Consider the following 15,479-nt stretch of genomic DNA (forward strand, 5'->3'; position numbering starts at 1 on the left):
GTCCTTTGTGGCTTTACCGGGCATACCCCATGCAGTGATTTTCAGGACCAGCATGTTACCAGGTTGTATACTTAGATGTCACCTTTTAGATACAGATGGACAACAATGTGTTAGGTGTGGTGAGTTTGTCAGGCCTGACACACACAGCTGACACAGAGTAGAGACCCACCCTTGGGCCTGGGTGTCAGCGTCTCTCCTCTGCACCCATCTCTGTGGTATCTCGGAGTCTGTGACATCCATCAGACAGCAGCACCCGAACTGTGTCCAACTGAGAACGTCGCTGGGAGGCCAAAGGCCTGCCGGCTGATTGGAGATTGCAGTGGCCTGTGCAGACTGCAGGGACCCAGCGTGAGTCGAACTAAAGAGCATCACATTGGACTGGAACGTTGCACTCGGGGATTTCCCGGGAGCCGCACTTTTGTGCGAAAGGGAAGGTAGTTGTAGAACACCGCGACTTTGGGGGTTGTAGGCTGCTCCTTTTGGCCCCCTTGCCATCAACGTGTGTCGCAGCCTTCCCCTGCAGCCGCAGGTGGCAGTTGCTCCCCGGATCTTCCAAATCCAGTGGGAGCTAGTGACAGGTCCGATTCCATCTTTTCCTCTAGCGACGTGCCTTAGTGAAAGATGGGTTTGTGTTTGGAACAAGAGTGTCTTGCTGATCATCCCTTGCCTATGACGCAGCTATTTCCATAGTAACAAATGATGATTGAAGCAGTGGAATTACATCAAGCGAGGAGAAGGTATAATGCAGCCTTCATTGCAATGCGGCTGTCTCAGACATGTCACCACCACAGGCACCAGAAAAACAAAAGCACCCAATGAAATAAGTCCCATTCCCTGTAGGATGTTTGTTTCCAGAGTTGCATTTTCTTCCCTGGTTACTCACTTGGTTCTGCTCTTTCCTGATATTGCATTGTTCTGATGCCCAGACTGTATTTAACAAGAATTCCTGCTCTCTTTCCCAGTTACCTCAGTCCCCCTACTCCTTCCAAAAGGGTAAAGGAATCAATTTTTATCAGTTACTTTCCAGCTGATGTGCATATGGGCTTTTAGCATCCCCCACCTCCCAGCTGTCTCTGCTCAACCTATTGCAAATTACTTGTATTTGAAAAGCTCACACCGATAATGGCCCAGGTGCATTGACGTCTAATACCTTGGGGGTGTAGCCAGTCCTGGCAGTTGGCTATACCAAGGCAAATCAAAGTGGGCGTTAGGCCAGAAGGAGAGCCTACAAACAAATTGATGGCGGAGTGGCGGGAACCAGTTTTGATTTCCGTCCAACAAACTCAATCCCCTTGGGATGTCTCCTGTGTAATGTGTTCTGAGGGTTACAATGGCTAACTGAAAATCGGTGTGTCTCATCCATGGAGTAGGGCAGAATCACCTTTGGCTTTAAAGAAGCAGGGAATCCAATCGAAATACAAGGCATAGAAGGGCTTGAGTTTCGGGCTGGTGGTTCTTTCATGTCTGATTTCCCCATGTATAAAAGAAGCACAGGATTAAAACAGACCCTGCTCACCTCTCCCATGAAAGGCCGCTGCAGCCACTTGGCTCAGCATTCAGAATTCGTGTTCTACGTTAGATGGGTCCAGCCTTCAAAGTTCTGACCCAGATCCAGACTTCTCAGAGTTCAAGGAGATTTGGATCTGGCTCTTGGTGTGGGCTCATGTCTACTTTCTTGTAATAATGAATTTCTCTCTATGAAGGCGGTGGAAAAAATGGACGTTGGATTACAAGCAGTTGTCATCCTTCCTTCATGCTAAGGTTTTTCCTCTGCAGGGGAGATGTTTCCTTCCTCATTTTTCCCTTTCCTTTCAGCCCCAAAGGCTGAGTCATGAGAACACCCTTTGGGCAGAAGAGACGTACCTCTCTCCCTTCCAAGCTGTTCATGGAGTAAATCCGAGACATCACTAGAGTGATACAGGGAGCTTTCTCTCCTGGGTGCTGGGTGCTATCCAGCTTCCCCAGCTGGCCCAGGTCCTGCCGGCGCATGAGCAAAGTCCCAAACGCAGGTTCCAAGCAGGAGTTAGCTAACATCTGCAGAAACTTAAAGAATCAAACTAAGCAACTAATATTGGCAGCTGGCTTCTACCTGACATCAAGGCCTTACATTGCTCCAGTCAGAGATGAGGTTACTTTTCTGCGGCGTAGCAGCCAGCAGCTCTGAAATGCTGATTTTAATTGAGACCTTAAATTAAATGCACAAAAAGCCTTTCAACTTGGAGGATGTTGCTGTGCAAAGGAGGGGTGTTGCTTTCTCTTAAGCAATACTAGAGACAGATCTGAACCAGAGCACAAGTTCCAAAGCCCTTTGGACTCAGGGGACATTTGACCGCAGATCTGACCTCCAGGAGTCAGACCCACCTCTCACTGTAGTACGGGTGGTATTCACATGGATTCGTAGGTCCCATGATGGAGATGCATGGCGAATGGTCAACCAGTTAGCCACTTGCTATGCTATGTCCTATCCCATCTTGATGTGCCCTGCAGGGAAAGCAGACTTCCTGGTAAGGTTGTTGTTTTGTGGTTAGAAGGCTCTCATGAAAACTCTTAAGTCTCTTTCAAGGAGAAGAAGTGGAAAGTTTTTTTTGCACATTTTTAACCAGTTTTACTCCTTCCGCAGGGGTTACTGAGCCTTTTAAAGAAGGAAACGAACCGCCATTTTAATAGCGTTCTAGAGGATTCTGAAAGCAGGAGTCATCTTGCATGCAATGTCGTTCTGTGCGGTAACATGCTACTTGCAAATCTCCTTGTACATACTGTAGATGAGTCACCTTGTGCTCTGTGTAGGGGTGGGGGCAGGAGATACGATGCTGACCATCATGTCAAACGGCTACAGCTTCCCAAAACCAGAGAATCAGACAAGGAAGGGGGCGGGAGGGGAGAAAGCAGCAGCAGCAACTGTAAAAGTATAACTAGTTGTAACAGGTAAATTTTGGTATCCGTGTCCAGTGGTTAGCTCTAGACTTGCAAGCCTTGTTATATTGCACACACCCTCCATTCACACCTGTTGTCGTTTTCTTCATATGAACTAGTGATGAATGACATAGATTGTTGTATCCAAATGACTCTCAGACCAGTTCTGCCCCCTTTCCCACCCAAATCCAAGATTTGGCAAAGATAGTTGAGCAACAAAAAATTGTTGACCGTCACTAGTTTTAGTTTATTCATTGGGTTTTTTTCTCCCCTCTATTTTTAAGCTTCTTTATCTGAACACACACATATATATATATATAGGTGATCATATTCTTCAAATACTTGAAAGGGGTTGTGTAGAAGTTGCTTGCCATCTTCCAGAAGGCCCACCGGCACCTTGCCGCCATGCACCTTACTAGAAATGTATTTGGTCGATATAGGTGAGATCTGGCATTGTCCTTCTTGCATACACTACAGTTGACGAGGATCCACCCATAGACGCTGGCAGAAAGTGGCTACTGTCCCTTTTTATTTCGTGGAGGTAGAGGGGAATTTTTTTGCACTAAGATTATTTGTTAACCTCAAAATGGTCAACTTGCAGGGTTCATTAATACCCAGGATTAATCCGATGTGGCAGAGTCCTGCTCAGGCCTTTGCATTCGTCAAAATGGCAAATACCTTGGCTGTATCTGTACAATGGGTCACAGAGTACAGTGGTTTGTAGTGATTATTTTTTCCTTCTGTGGAATTAAACAGGCCTCCGCTTTCAGCAGTGTTGTATTGATCTCCATTGTTTATGAGGATAGCAGCATAGGAGAGCTCAACTCTTTACTCTGTCTAGACCCATCCTGAAGGTAAACCTTGTGCTCTGCATTAAAAACCGTGTCAAAGCATTGCCAAGATATCAATTCACTGCATGAAGTCCGAGACAGCAGACGACAGGAGGTGTTTGTGGGTCACTGGAATTGAGCTCTTTTTTGGATCAGTTACATGGAATTTCCTTCTCGTGGAGAGAACTCCTGACCTCTCCGTTGGTCTCAAACCAAGAGATGAATTTCCATCCCAGTCTGGCTCTCGGGTGTAGTGAAATGTAGCTGAAACTGCCAAATACAAAATGGCATTAAGTATAGGGTTCGGCCTAACCAATCATTTAATTAGGAAGAAGAGATGATTTTCATAGCTTGGCCTTGTTCCACGTTAAGAAACTGCTAGTCATTTGGCACAGCCAGGCATATTAATGCCACGCTTCACTTGTCAATTTGGTTTCTTTCTAGTTTTGGTTTATTTCCACTCTGGAAGTGTCAGCCCGTATCTTCTAAAGAATGGGTTTTAATTTTCCTTTCCTGTTCAGAACCTGTAGCACACTGGTGTATTTCCACTCCCGTCTGTGTAGAGTATTGCCTTAAACAGATCCGTTGTGTTGTGGTTTTTTTTGTTTTTTTTTTTACGGTCAGTTTTATGCATTAATTTATTTTCAAATGTGTTTTTTGGAAAACATGAAACGTGTATAATATTTTTTTAACATTTCCATTGCAGTATTTATCATTGTTACTGGTTGTGTGTAGTGTAACAGAATTAACAATATTAAAAAGCATACATATGAAACCTGCGTCCTTCATTGGAAATAACCGTGCCGTCTGTTGGAAGAGGTGAGAGGATAGCAACAGTGGTAACGACATATATGTTTCTTTAAAACAACGCTAGATTCCCTGTATCTAAACATATCTCTTCTGCCCATTACCACTAGCAATGACTGAAGCCTGATTTAGATGGTGCTGAGAACCCAGAACTCATATTGAAGACTTAGACCTCTAAAGAAAACTTAGACCTCTAAGGGTATGGCTACCCTACCTGCCAGATCGGCAGGCAGCGATCAATCTAGCAGGGATCAATTTATCGCGTCTAGTCTAGATGCGATAAATCAACCCCTGAGCACTCTCCCGTTAACTCCTGAACTCCAGCGCCGCGAGAGGCGCAGGCAGAGTCGACGGGGGAGCGGCAGCAGTCGACTCACCGCGGTGAAGACACCATGGTAAGTCGATCTAAGTACATCGACTTCAGCTACGTTACTCACGTAGCTGAAGTTGCGTAACTTAGCTCGACACCCCCCAATTCCTCCCCCAGTGTAGACCAGGGCTAAAGAAAACTCAGACCATAAAAGCGGTAGTTAGAGCATTCTCCAGAGTGTTCCGTCCCCGGAGCTACTGACGGAGTTAGAAGGGGGAAGTGAACAATGGGATTAGGTATCTAACCATGGAGATGCTCACTCACAAATTCAGCTGGTCTCTAGACTCTGGCTCAAGAAGGAACTTCCCCCAGGGATATATTGGCAGGGACCGCAGAATTTTCACTTTCTTCCAAAGCACTGAGTGAGAATCCACCATTGGGATCCAGTGGGTCTGTCTCATGTAATCGGTTTCCTCCGTGGTTGAGGGCTTTGGGGCTGTTCAGTGCTTCTCTTCACAGGCTGCCTCTCTGGAGAAGAAAATCCACCCTGTCGTGTTTTTCCACACAGACACAATTTGTTCTTTGTGGCGTTTATTAAGAAGTTTGGCCCAGCAGGGGTGGTCACTGCTCATCTATCTCATGGGCGGGATAAATTTGCTGAGGCAGCAACTATCACCTGGCACATTTCAAGCAAAATACACTGTCTCTCCCTAGAAAGGAGAGGTGGATACATTTCCTTAGTAGTCCAAGTCCTGGTTTAAAACAGGAATAGGACTAGTTATCTTCGCTTCATGTCCCAAATTGGCCCCCACTTTGGGCACAGAAATAAAACAACTAGAATAGAGTTCATAGGCCTGATCTACACTGGGGGGGGGGGGTATCGACCTAAGATACGCAATTTCAGCTACAAGAATACGACTTACCTCGCATCCTCACAGCGCGGGGTTGACTGCCACCACTCCCCCGTCAACTCCACTTCTGCCTCTTGCCGCAGTGGTGTACAGGAGTCGACGGCAGAGCGATCGGGGATCGATCACTACCCGCCGATCCGGCGGGTAGTGTAGACGTACCCATAGAATCATAGAAGATTAGGGTTGGAAGAGACCTCAGGAAATCATCTAGTCCCACCCCCTGCTCAAAGCAGGACCATCCCCAACTAAATCTTAGAGTTGCTCTAATCTCTGTTTGCAGTGTTGTTGTAGCCATGTAGGTCCCGGGATGTAAGAGAGACAAGGTCGATAGGGTAATATCTTCCTACCTTGTCTCTCTAAACATGGTGTAATCCAGTTGAATATACAGCAAGTGACTGTTCTTACGAGTCCAAAGCAGGCTAACCCCTCAGCACCTGCAGGAGGCGTCATTGTTTGCACTACCTCCAACAACTTTTTGCGCTGGGAAAGCCAAACTCTGCATCACGGATATCACGAATATGTGACTCGCCAGCACGCCTGATGCCCTAGTGGTTATGTCCTTTTCAGTGCCATGCAAAGACCCGGGTTTGGTTCTAAATCCTAGGTAGAATTTTCAAAAGTGACCAGGTCCCACTTTCAAAAGGGACTTAGATACTTAAGAGCCTAAAGCTCATTGAAAGTAAATGGGATTTAGGCACTTGTGAGAATTTTACCCCAGTCTCTTTCTTCCTACAGCTGCAGGAAATTGGAATGTTGTGAAAGCAGCCTCTGGGGCTAGTGTCAGGGTGGTGTTGATGGGCTCTTTAGATTATTCCAAGGAGTAAAATAATTTGTTTCCCTCATTAAGGTAATAGTTAACCTTATTGGTATGAGAAACCCAAACTAATTTTACACCCCAGCAAACTAACGATTAACAGTCCCGATATCCATATCAAATGATCAGGTCTAGCAAGCTAATGAATAACAAAGCTGTAGTTTGGAAGGGAACTAGACGGCCCACCAGTTTGTAACCAGCCCTGGCTGAAAGTTCCTACTGTCTCATGGCTATTTGAAGGCTTATGTAAAACAAATTGGTAGGTCTCAGCCCATTTCCCAGTGAACACGTGACTAGATCACAGAAAGCACCATCAGAATTGGCACTAACTGACCCCCTTGTAAGCAAGGACTGAGCAGGCCGCAGAGACTGATTTTCCTTCTCATCCACAAGGGTGGTCAGTCTAGGTCAGGGAGGAGGCATATGTCAGGGAAGCTGACAGTGCAGCTGCCTGGACTATGTCCTACCGTGTGTTAAATAGAGGACTTCAGGCTAGAGATTTATTATTCCGGTACCTTTCACAGGCACTAGAAGTGCTTAGGATGAAATTTAGCTCAAGCACTCATTAAAATGCCATCAATTTGCATTAGCAAACTCAAGGCAGTCGTCATGGATTTGTCTGAAACCTTGGTGGAAGTGGAGAGCAGGCTGAAAAGGAGTCGATAATTATTGCATTTCCCTCTCAATTTCCTCTTGCTTGGATTGCTCGGGACAAACGTTTTGTTTCCACTCATTAACGGATGGGTTAGAAGCCAACAGTGATCAATGGAAGAGTTCTGCAGTGGGCCCAGCACTGGACAGGGCCAGGCTAACATCCATTAATATTGTATCAATACCATCGACTCCAGCTTTCTCTCCAGCATCTGAAGCAAAGCATTGAGGTAAGACCCAGAGAGGATGATCTAGCTTTAAAGTTAAACTTGCACTGCCTAAGAGTAAGTCACATTCCTTCCTACGGACCCAGTCTTCTCAGCGGCGGCTCCAGGCACCAGCGCTCCAAGCGCGTGCCTGGGGCGGCAAGCCGCGGGGGGTGCCCTGCCGGTCCCTGCGAGGGCAGCAGTCAGGCAGCCTTCGGCGGCCTGCCTGCGGGAGGTCCGCCGGTCCCGCGGATTCAGCGGCAATTCGGCGGCGGGTACGCCGAAGCCACGGGACCAGGGACCTCCCGCAAGCGTGCCACTGAAGGCAGCCTGCCTGCCGTGCTTGGGCGGCAAAAAAGCTAGAGCCGCTCCTGACTCTTCTTCTTCGGCTCGTGTGGACATTGGAATCTCTGTTAATGTTAAACACTTAATACAGCGCTGTAGATCAAGTATAGTTGAGGCATACCATGGTCTGTAATGATCAGAGAGAATTCCTCAGTGTGGATTAAACACGGGGTCATAAGAATGGCCCTACTGGGTCAGACCAAAGGGGTCGTCAGCACCAAAAAGCAAAAGCTCCAACTTGAGCTAAGGAAGGTACACTCTGGATTCCCCTTTTGTAGGCCTTCTACTGTCGTGGCGGGTGCTAGACATTAGAAAAAGATAGGATGGCACCTAGTAGGCCAGCGAGTTCTGGGACTTGCTGGGAAGATTGACACAGCTCACAATCTTGGGTTTGACAGGACATTTACCATGCTGACTAATAAGCAAGTGGGAAGAAGGCAGGCGTGTGACAGGGCTTAACCCCCATCGCCTGCAACATAGGGGAAAGAACCCAGGTTAGTCATGCCTCACTCCGAGGGGGTGATTAACTCATAGACTTTAAGGCCAGAAGGAACCACCATGATCATCTAGTCTGATCTCCTGCACATCATGGGCCACAGAACCTCACCCATCTTCTGCTAGAACGAATTGCCAGACGGAGGGAGCTCAGCTGGAAGAGACGGCAGAGGAGACCGGTCTCTCTAGCAGAGAGCAGCCCTGGGCTAGAGTTTAACAGGCAGGATACGAGGCGGGAAACACAACAGGAGCAGGTTAGGCGGCTGCCAGGGAGGCCCTGAGGTAGGGCCAACAAGGGAACTATAGTGAAGCCTAAGAGGGGTGGAAGGCTGGTATGAACTTTTATTTGCACTTGTTTGTGCTACTCCTCGAGGGGTTCAGACTTCTATGTGATTTGGCTGGAAGGCCAAGCCACGGAACGCCCAGCGGGAGAATCAGGAGAAGACACAGGCTGAGAGAGGCCGTCGCAGGTCCAAGCGAGAGCCCTGTCGAGGGCGTCAGAGACAACGTTTCCCCTCCCATAACCCCGCATTTAAGCAGGGGGGGCTCCCCAGAGGTGAGGCGGTGTGCTCCCAAATGCAACCAGAAGAATAGCCAGTGTAGACGTAACTTGTACCTTTGGCTCGTGTGCGCGTGTATTTTCTGAGTAATTAGGCCGGAGTGTGGAGAAGGTGGGAGTGAATGAGAGCCCAGAGCGGGGAGAAGACGAGGGCCAGGAAGACACCTGGGACAGGTATGTTTAGCTAGGGCAACTGAAATGGACCAGGAACAGGGAGTGAGGAAAGGGTGGCGGCAGAGACACAAGTGGGGTGAAATATCGGTCTCCTTGGAAACCCTGCCCCCTAGCTCTGTGATGGCTGCTTAACAGACAGAAAGCTTCTTGCTCACCCCGGCAGGGAAGCGGGAAACAGCCACTAATGTATTACGGTTTATTTCCGAAGCCAGCCCTTTGCATTGAAAGGGAGCCAGCAGGCCCATCTCAGCAGCGCACAGACACACACTCAAATATTCATGCCTCTGAAAGCATCGTGCAGACGCGGCTGCGTCTGGCTGGAAGAGAAGAATGCTGCTGATACTTGTGCTAATCCCTGTAATTCCCACTGCAGCTGCAGCCGCAGAGGACTAACGCCCAGGCACAGGAAGAACTAAGGACTAGTGATTAAATCAGGCGCAGCTCACCCTACACACACACACAGCAGATAAATCCCGCGTTGTTACATCCGGGGCATTGCATTTTGGAGGGTCCCCTGGTCCCGGGCTCCTGAGATGACTGAGCAGGTCCTGAGCCGGCCCCAAGACCAGATTGGAAGGAAACCTACGGCTCGATCCTGCTCTATCCCTCCCTTCAGCAGAATGAAACTCACCACCCGCCCGTGTGGCTGCCAAGGCCACGCTTGGCGATGGGTGATCAATCCCTCTTTTTGTACCTCCGCCTTCCTCCCCCCAGGACTGGTCTGCCTGGCCCTCACGCTGCCGGGGAGACCCGTGTGTGACGTGTGACCCACAAGGGAGGGGTACTGGGGCGAGGAGAAGGATCTGTTTAGCTGTTGTGTGTAGACAGGTTTTCTCCAAATCCCTATTGTGGTGAGTCTGGTATAAACTGGGAGCACAAGTGGGCAGCATATCCCTTAACAAGTTCTCGCTGTGCATCTCTGCTCCCTGCATAACAGCAGATACGTGGGTGTGTTTGGAGGGGTGGGGGTGCAAGTTTATAGGATGAGTTTTACTTTTCAACTGTTACCAGCAGACTGGCTTCTGCCCCGCTGGGGAACGGCACCAATTTACCATTGTTCCTCAAGGTTGGCAGCATTACTGATCTGGCCCCATTCACCTGGCTCCCGTGGCCTCAGCTAGCATCTCCAACCTTCCTCGCCACCCTGGCTTCCCCTGCCCCATTCAATCTAGCTTCTGTCTGTCACAATAGAGACCAGGGAGGAGCTGGAGGCTTTCAGGTGAGACCAGAACTGAGGGTGGATAAGGCTGGAGGATAGAGGATGGCTGTTCCAGAACACCCAGTGAATGACTCGGGCCCGCGCTTAAATGCTCCAGTGTCACAGCATCAGGAATACCCACAGCAAGGCTGGTAGGTGACTTACACAGTCTTGCCCAGCTCTGCGTTTTCTTCTTTGTATTACACTTGGATGAATGTGGCCAAAATGGACAAAGTCACAGAGCACAAGAACACACCTATGTGCGGAGAACAAACCCTGATTCCTGTTGGAAACGTGAAGGCCAGACTCAGCCCTTGCCTAAGAAACCTAGGGAGGTTGTGGAATCGCCATCGTTGGAGATTTTTAAGAGCAGGTTGGACAAACACCTGTCAGGGATGGTCTAGATAATACTTAGTCCTGCCTTGAGTGCAGGGGACTGGACTAGATGACCTCTCGAGGTTCCTTCCAGCCCGATGATTCTATGATTCTAAGCCACAGCTCCTATCACAGCCAGCAGGAGTTGAAATAAGGTAGACAGTTACCACCACCTTCTCCCTCCACTCAAACCTCCCCTTCCCCTAAAAAGTGCCCAAAGAGAGCTGCCTATTACCTGATACAAGAGACGAGCCAGAGACTCCCTGAAGTGAGCTGCGGACTCTGTTGTTACCTGTCTGTTTTACATGGAAGTTGATGAGAAGCTAAGATGATGGGCAGCAGTGCAAACCCTGAGAGAGTTAAACCTGCTTATGCTTATGGACTCGGGGGTACGAAAGCAATCCTCAGAGCCTATGAATTCCCCCTTTAATGCAGCGGCCTGGTGCAGATTAGCTCATTGCCAAGAGCCCTGGGGTAACTGGCAGATGCCGGGCACTGTGGGTGGGCCCTCTGCCCCAGCCCTCTGTTCTGTGCGGCAGATGACTTGCTGTAGCCCAAGCTGAGTGAGGCTGTAACCTGCAAGTCGTACGAAGCTCAGAGCCTCTCGCTGTCGGCTGACTGCTTGTGGGGAAACAGAACCAGTGCAGGGGCAAGTGGAGAAGGAAGGCCGAGTGCCTGGGACATTGGTGAGGCATCTATAGGACGGTGCTCTCTGCTGCTGACGCAGATGGAGGGGGGAACGTATGTGTCTCTTTATTTCAGCTCTTCCTTTTCTGTAAATTCAGACCTTGACCAGCAGCCCCCGGGTGACTGTGAGCCAGCACCCAGGAAAGGGGGCCCCTTGGACACTCCGGCACATGATGGCAGTACAAGAACCTTGCGTGAGAGCATTGTGTACTGCAGATCCCGGCAGCGTACTGGCCTTGGGCCTGTGCTGTCGGCTGAGGGTGCCTCCAAACACCAGAAAATGGCCTGGGGAGCCCAGGAGCAGAGTCCAAGCCCATGGCACCAAGAGAGGCTGCAAAGAGCAACCCCAGACCTGGGCATTTTAGCTCACAAAAGGAGGCTGGAGCCAGATGTTAACAAGCCAGCTTCTCTCTCACAGACCGAGCAGGGGTCAGTCCTGACCTCCAGCCCTGAGCAAGCCTGGCACCCACTCCCCAACTCTGCTACTCTGAAGGGAGACTCTGATGCACCATGGGAGCTGTTATCCAACCAGAGGAGAAGGGGGTGCAAGGTACCTGACTTACATCTCCCTTGATGCATCCTGGTAGCATTTGGGGTTTGGAGTAAAAAAAAATTGGTATTCAGATTTCTGCTAAAAAAAATTTCCACAGCGGAAGACAATGAAAACGGCTCTGCTTAGCACCACCTCCGCCACCTCCTGCAGCCGTCAGCAGCCACAGAGTGAAAGAGAATGGAGCTCAGCCGTGCTGCCGTCCCCTCTCCTCACAGACCATCACAGCCTCATCCCTGCATCCTATGAATCTCTGCCACTCATGGGCCAGCTGCATCGCCCTGACTGGGACCAGAGGGAGAAGAAATTCAGCACTAGGTCCTTTCCCGTCCTCTCTCAGTGGGACCAAGTCCCTCTCCTGGCAGATTGGAGACTCAGTCTGTGAGACTGGTCGCCCTGATCACAGGGCCCTTTCCATAAAGTAGACACCCTCTGCCACTCTGCCTGGCCAGGAGCGCCGCAAGCTTTTCTGCCGCCCTAGGCAGCGGAAGGTCCCGCCCCGAAATGCCGCCCCCCACAGAGGCGGCGGGACCTTCCGCCGCCGAAATACCGTCGTGGTCGCCGCCCCCTAAATTGTAGCGCCCTAGGCGACCGCCTGCTTTCAGGGCCCTTGCTCCGCTCCTGATGCGTCACTCTGCCTCGGTTCCTGGTCCCTTGCCCCGCTCCTGACTTTTTTGCCTGACTGTTCCGTTAACCCTACTTTGGCTGCCTCACTTGGCTCCAACTCAACGCAGCTCGACCTCGATCTGACCTGATCCTGCAGTGTGACACTGGTGCTGACTGTTGCTTCTGGCCTTGACTGAATTCGAACCCCATTCTTGAGTCCCCTCCAACCCAGGGCCCAGCCTCCACCCACGCCCCCATAGCTGGGGTCCTGGCACCAATGAACTGATCACTCCTGTTTTCAGTCTGGAGGGATCCCGCCATTGCTCTCTGCTATCCTAAGGTCAGTAGAACAGGAGATGGCATGATAAAGGCAGCCTAGCAGAACCCGGCCGCTGTACTGTGACAGCCCCTCAGCCTGGTTCAGTCGCTGTCAGCACCGCTCCGGAGTGCACCGGTCGGTGCAGCACTGCATCTAGCTCGGGTCACACCCGGGAGCCGGTGTTCGTACTGTCCTTTCCCGATACTTTGCAGTAGTGGCAGTGGGAAGAGGTACCTTGGGTTTTTTATCCTCGTCAGCTTGCGAAAGATGAGAACAGAGTCTGCCATCCAGCCCTTCATCTACTAGATCTCTGCAGCCCTACTATTGTCCTTCAATGCTGCTACTAGTGACGGAGGGGAGAAACACATCCTGGTGGCCCTCCATCTTGGTCTGCGCCCTGCAGCCTTGCACCCCACTGGAATGGGACCTGCAGATCCCTGCCCTGGAAGGGGTTGGAGTGGGTTCCTTCCTGTCCTCCACTGTTCGTTAGCCCTGCCCCTGATGGGAAAGGTGGAGTGGATCTCCCTACAGTCCCTGCCACACATACATACGCACGTCAGCAGCTTTCAGCTAACACATCAGAGTTTAGTCACAAAACTCGAGTGGTATCACAGAAACCTAGCAACAGCCTGGTGTCCCTGCAGGGCAAGGAGTGGTGACAGGGTAAGTCCATTTGGAAGGAAGATCCTGCATTAGTCCCGGTCGGCCTCCCTCGATCTCAGCTTCCCAGAGACAAAGCATCAGCCACTGAGCGGCTGGGAAGAGCTCTGAATGGCCCTTGCTACCCCACCCCCCATGGGGCCTTTGAATGATTGGGTATGAACAAGGCGTCTGCTCTTAGCTCAGTCTAGCTGCGTGGCCATGAACCCTACCAGGCCAGGTACAAAGCCACTCACCCGGTCTTCCCAGGAGGAGGGAATAAAAAGCCAGTAAGAGTTTACTGGCCCTGGAGTAGTGCTATAGATCAGGGCACTTACCACAGGTGGCTGGAGATGCGGGAGGCTGACCGCATTGATAAAACCAGGCGTTTCAGCATTAACCTGCCACGGCGGTGGACTCCACTTCTGGGTGCCTAACTCGAAGGTGCCCAGTTTTCAGAGCTGCTCGGCACTTTCCAAAGTGGCCTGTGATTTCGTGCGCCCCACTTTGTGGGTGCTGGGCTTTAGATCTCAACAGAAGTTAGGAGCCGACATACCTTGCAGGATCGGGGCCCATCCTGGGTTGCCAGGAGCCCATTATCTTAGCGGCAGGGCCTCAGCACCTTTGACAATTAGACCCTGTCCTTGGATGCGAATGCTGCAAGCCTGTGAGGAGTTGGACCTGCACCAAGCCTGCTGACCTGCTATCTTAACCCTCAGGCAGTATGATGAGCGCACCTGGGCCTCAGGTGGGCCCCCTGATTGGCCAAATTGCCCAATTGATTGAGGGGATCGTGCAACCTGCTCTTAAAACCAGCCGCATGGCGCGGGTTGCTCAAAGCATTAGCCTGTTGCTGTGTTAGTTTCTGCTCCTGCTCCTACCTTGGACCCAGCCCTGCTCCTGCTCTCCCTGACTCCAGATAACCCGGCTGTAGCCCTCGGCTCCCATTCCTGGCTCTGATTCTGGCATGACCTTCAGTTCTGACATTCAGCCTCTGACTCCAGTTCTGACCTTCGGCTCTGATCCCTGACTCTGGCTTGACCCTGAGCTCTGGCATCCAGCCTCTAACTCTGGCTCCATGTCCCAGCTCCTGACACTGGACCTGACCGTTGGGCCAGATCACTCACATCCCAGTCCCTAACAAAGCTGGAGTCGTGTTGAACCTGGTCCATATTGTAACTGGGCCGCCAACACAGTGCTGGACTAGGGCCTTATGTAACGAAAGCAAAGGGGTTAGGTGAGAGACCCACGCTCCACCTCCAAACTCTAGAAGGCAGGGATGGATCAAATGAGCTACTGCAGTGCTCCGCTGGTCGAGCCATTTGAAAGTAGCGTGGGCCAGAGCCCTGGAGAATAAACGGTAGGAGAAACCTCATGCTAGAAAAAAGATGCACTAGATGAGCTATTAGGACTTTTCCTCTCTTCAAGTGAAACCCTGACCCCACTGAAATTAATGGGAGTTTTGCCACTGACTTCCATGGGGCCAGCATTTCACTCTTATCTTTAGGATCTTTGATTAAATGTCATTGTGTGTTTTCAGTGCAAAGCATTACAAAGTTTGGGTAGCTTTTAGGTCTCCCAGAAGTAGCATTCATACTTTAGGATGAGGAAATAGTTCCTAATCTAAGGCCTCTTTCACTAGGCAGATGTGGTGTATCTGCTACAGAATACGCATATTTCCAGCCATTAATGGCTCACTCACACCAGGCCCATACGCTTTTATACTGGAGTAACGAGCTTTGTGATTACAGGTTTCCTCAGCTCTAATAAACTCCAGGCACATGAAAGAACTGTACTGGCTGACCTCAGGAAGCCTTGGGATTGAAGGCGTGAAGAATTCCAATCTCTTTAATGAGACTCCTACAAAAACCTGCTGTTAACAAGCGATGCGCGTGTGAAGACTTGTGGCAGGTATAATGGAGCACAGAAGGCGATTGAAAATGCCTCTCAAACACCAGCCCCAGGGATGTGCAATACGGAAACGTGAGCTGAATAATGAAGAACCTCTGAAGAATTTCTAACCAATCAGCTCCGTTGACCAGCCAAGGCTCCTTTCCTATGAGTGTTGGGAGCATCTTAAAATTGTGAAA

This window comes from Trachemys scripta, unplaced genomic scaffold, assembly GCF_013100865.1.
Source record: "Trachemys scripta elegans isolate TJP31775 unplaced genomic scaffold, CAS_Tse_1.0 scaffold_28, whole genome shotgun sequence".
Lineage (NCBI taxonomy): Eukaryota > Metazoa > Chordata > Testudines > Emydidae > Trachemys > Trachemys scripta.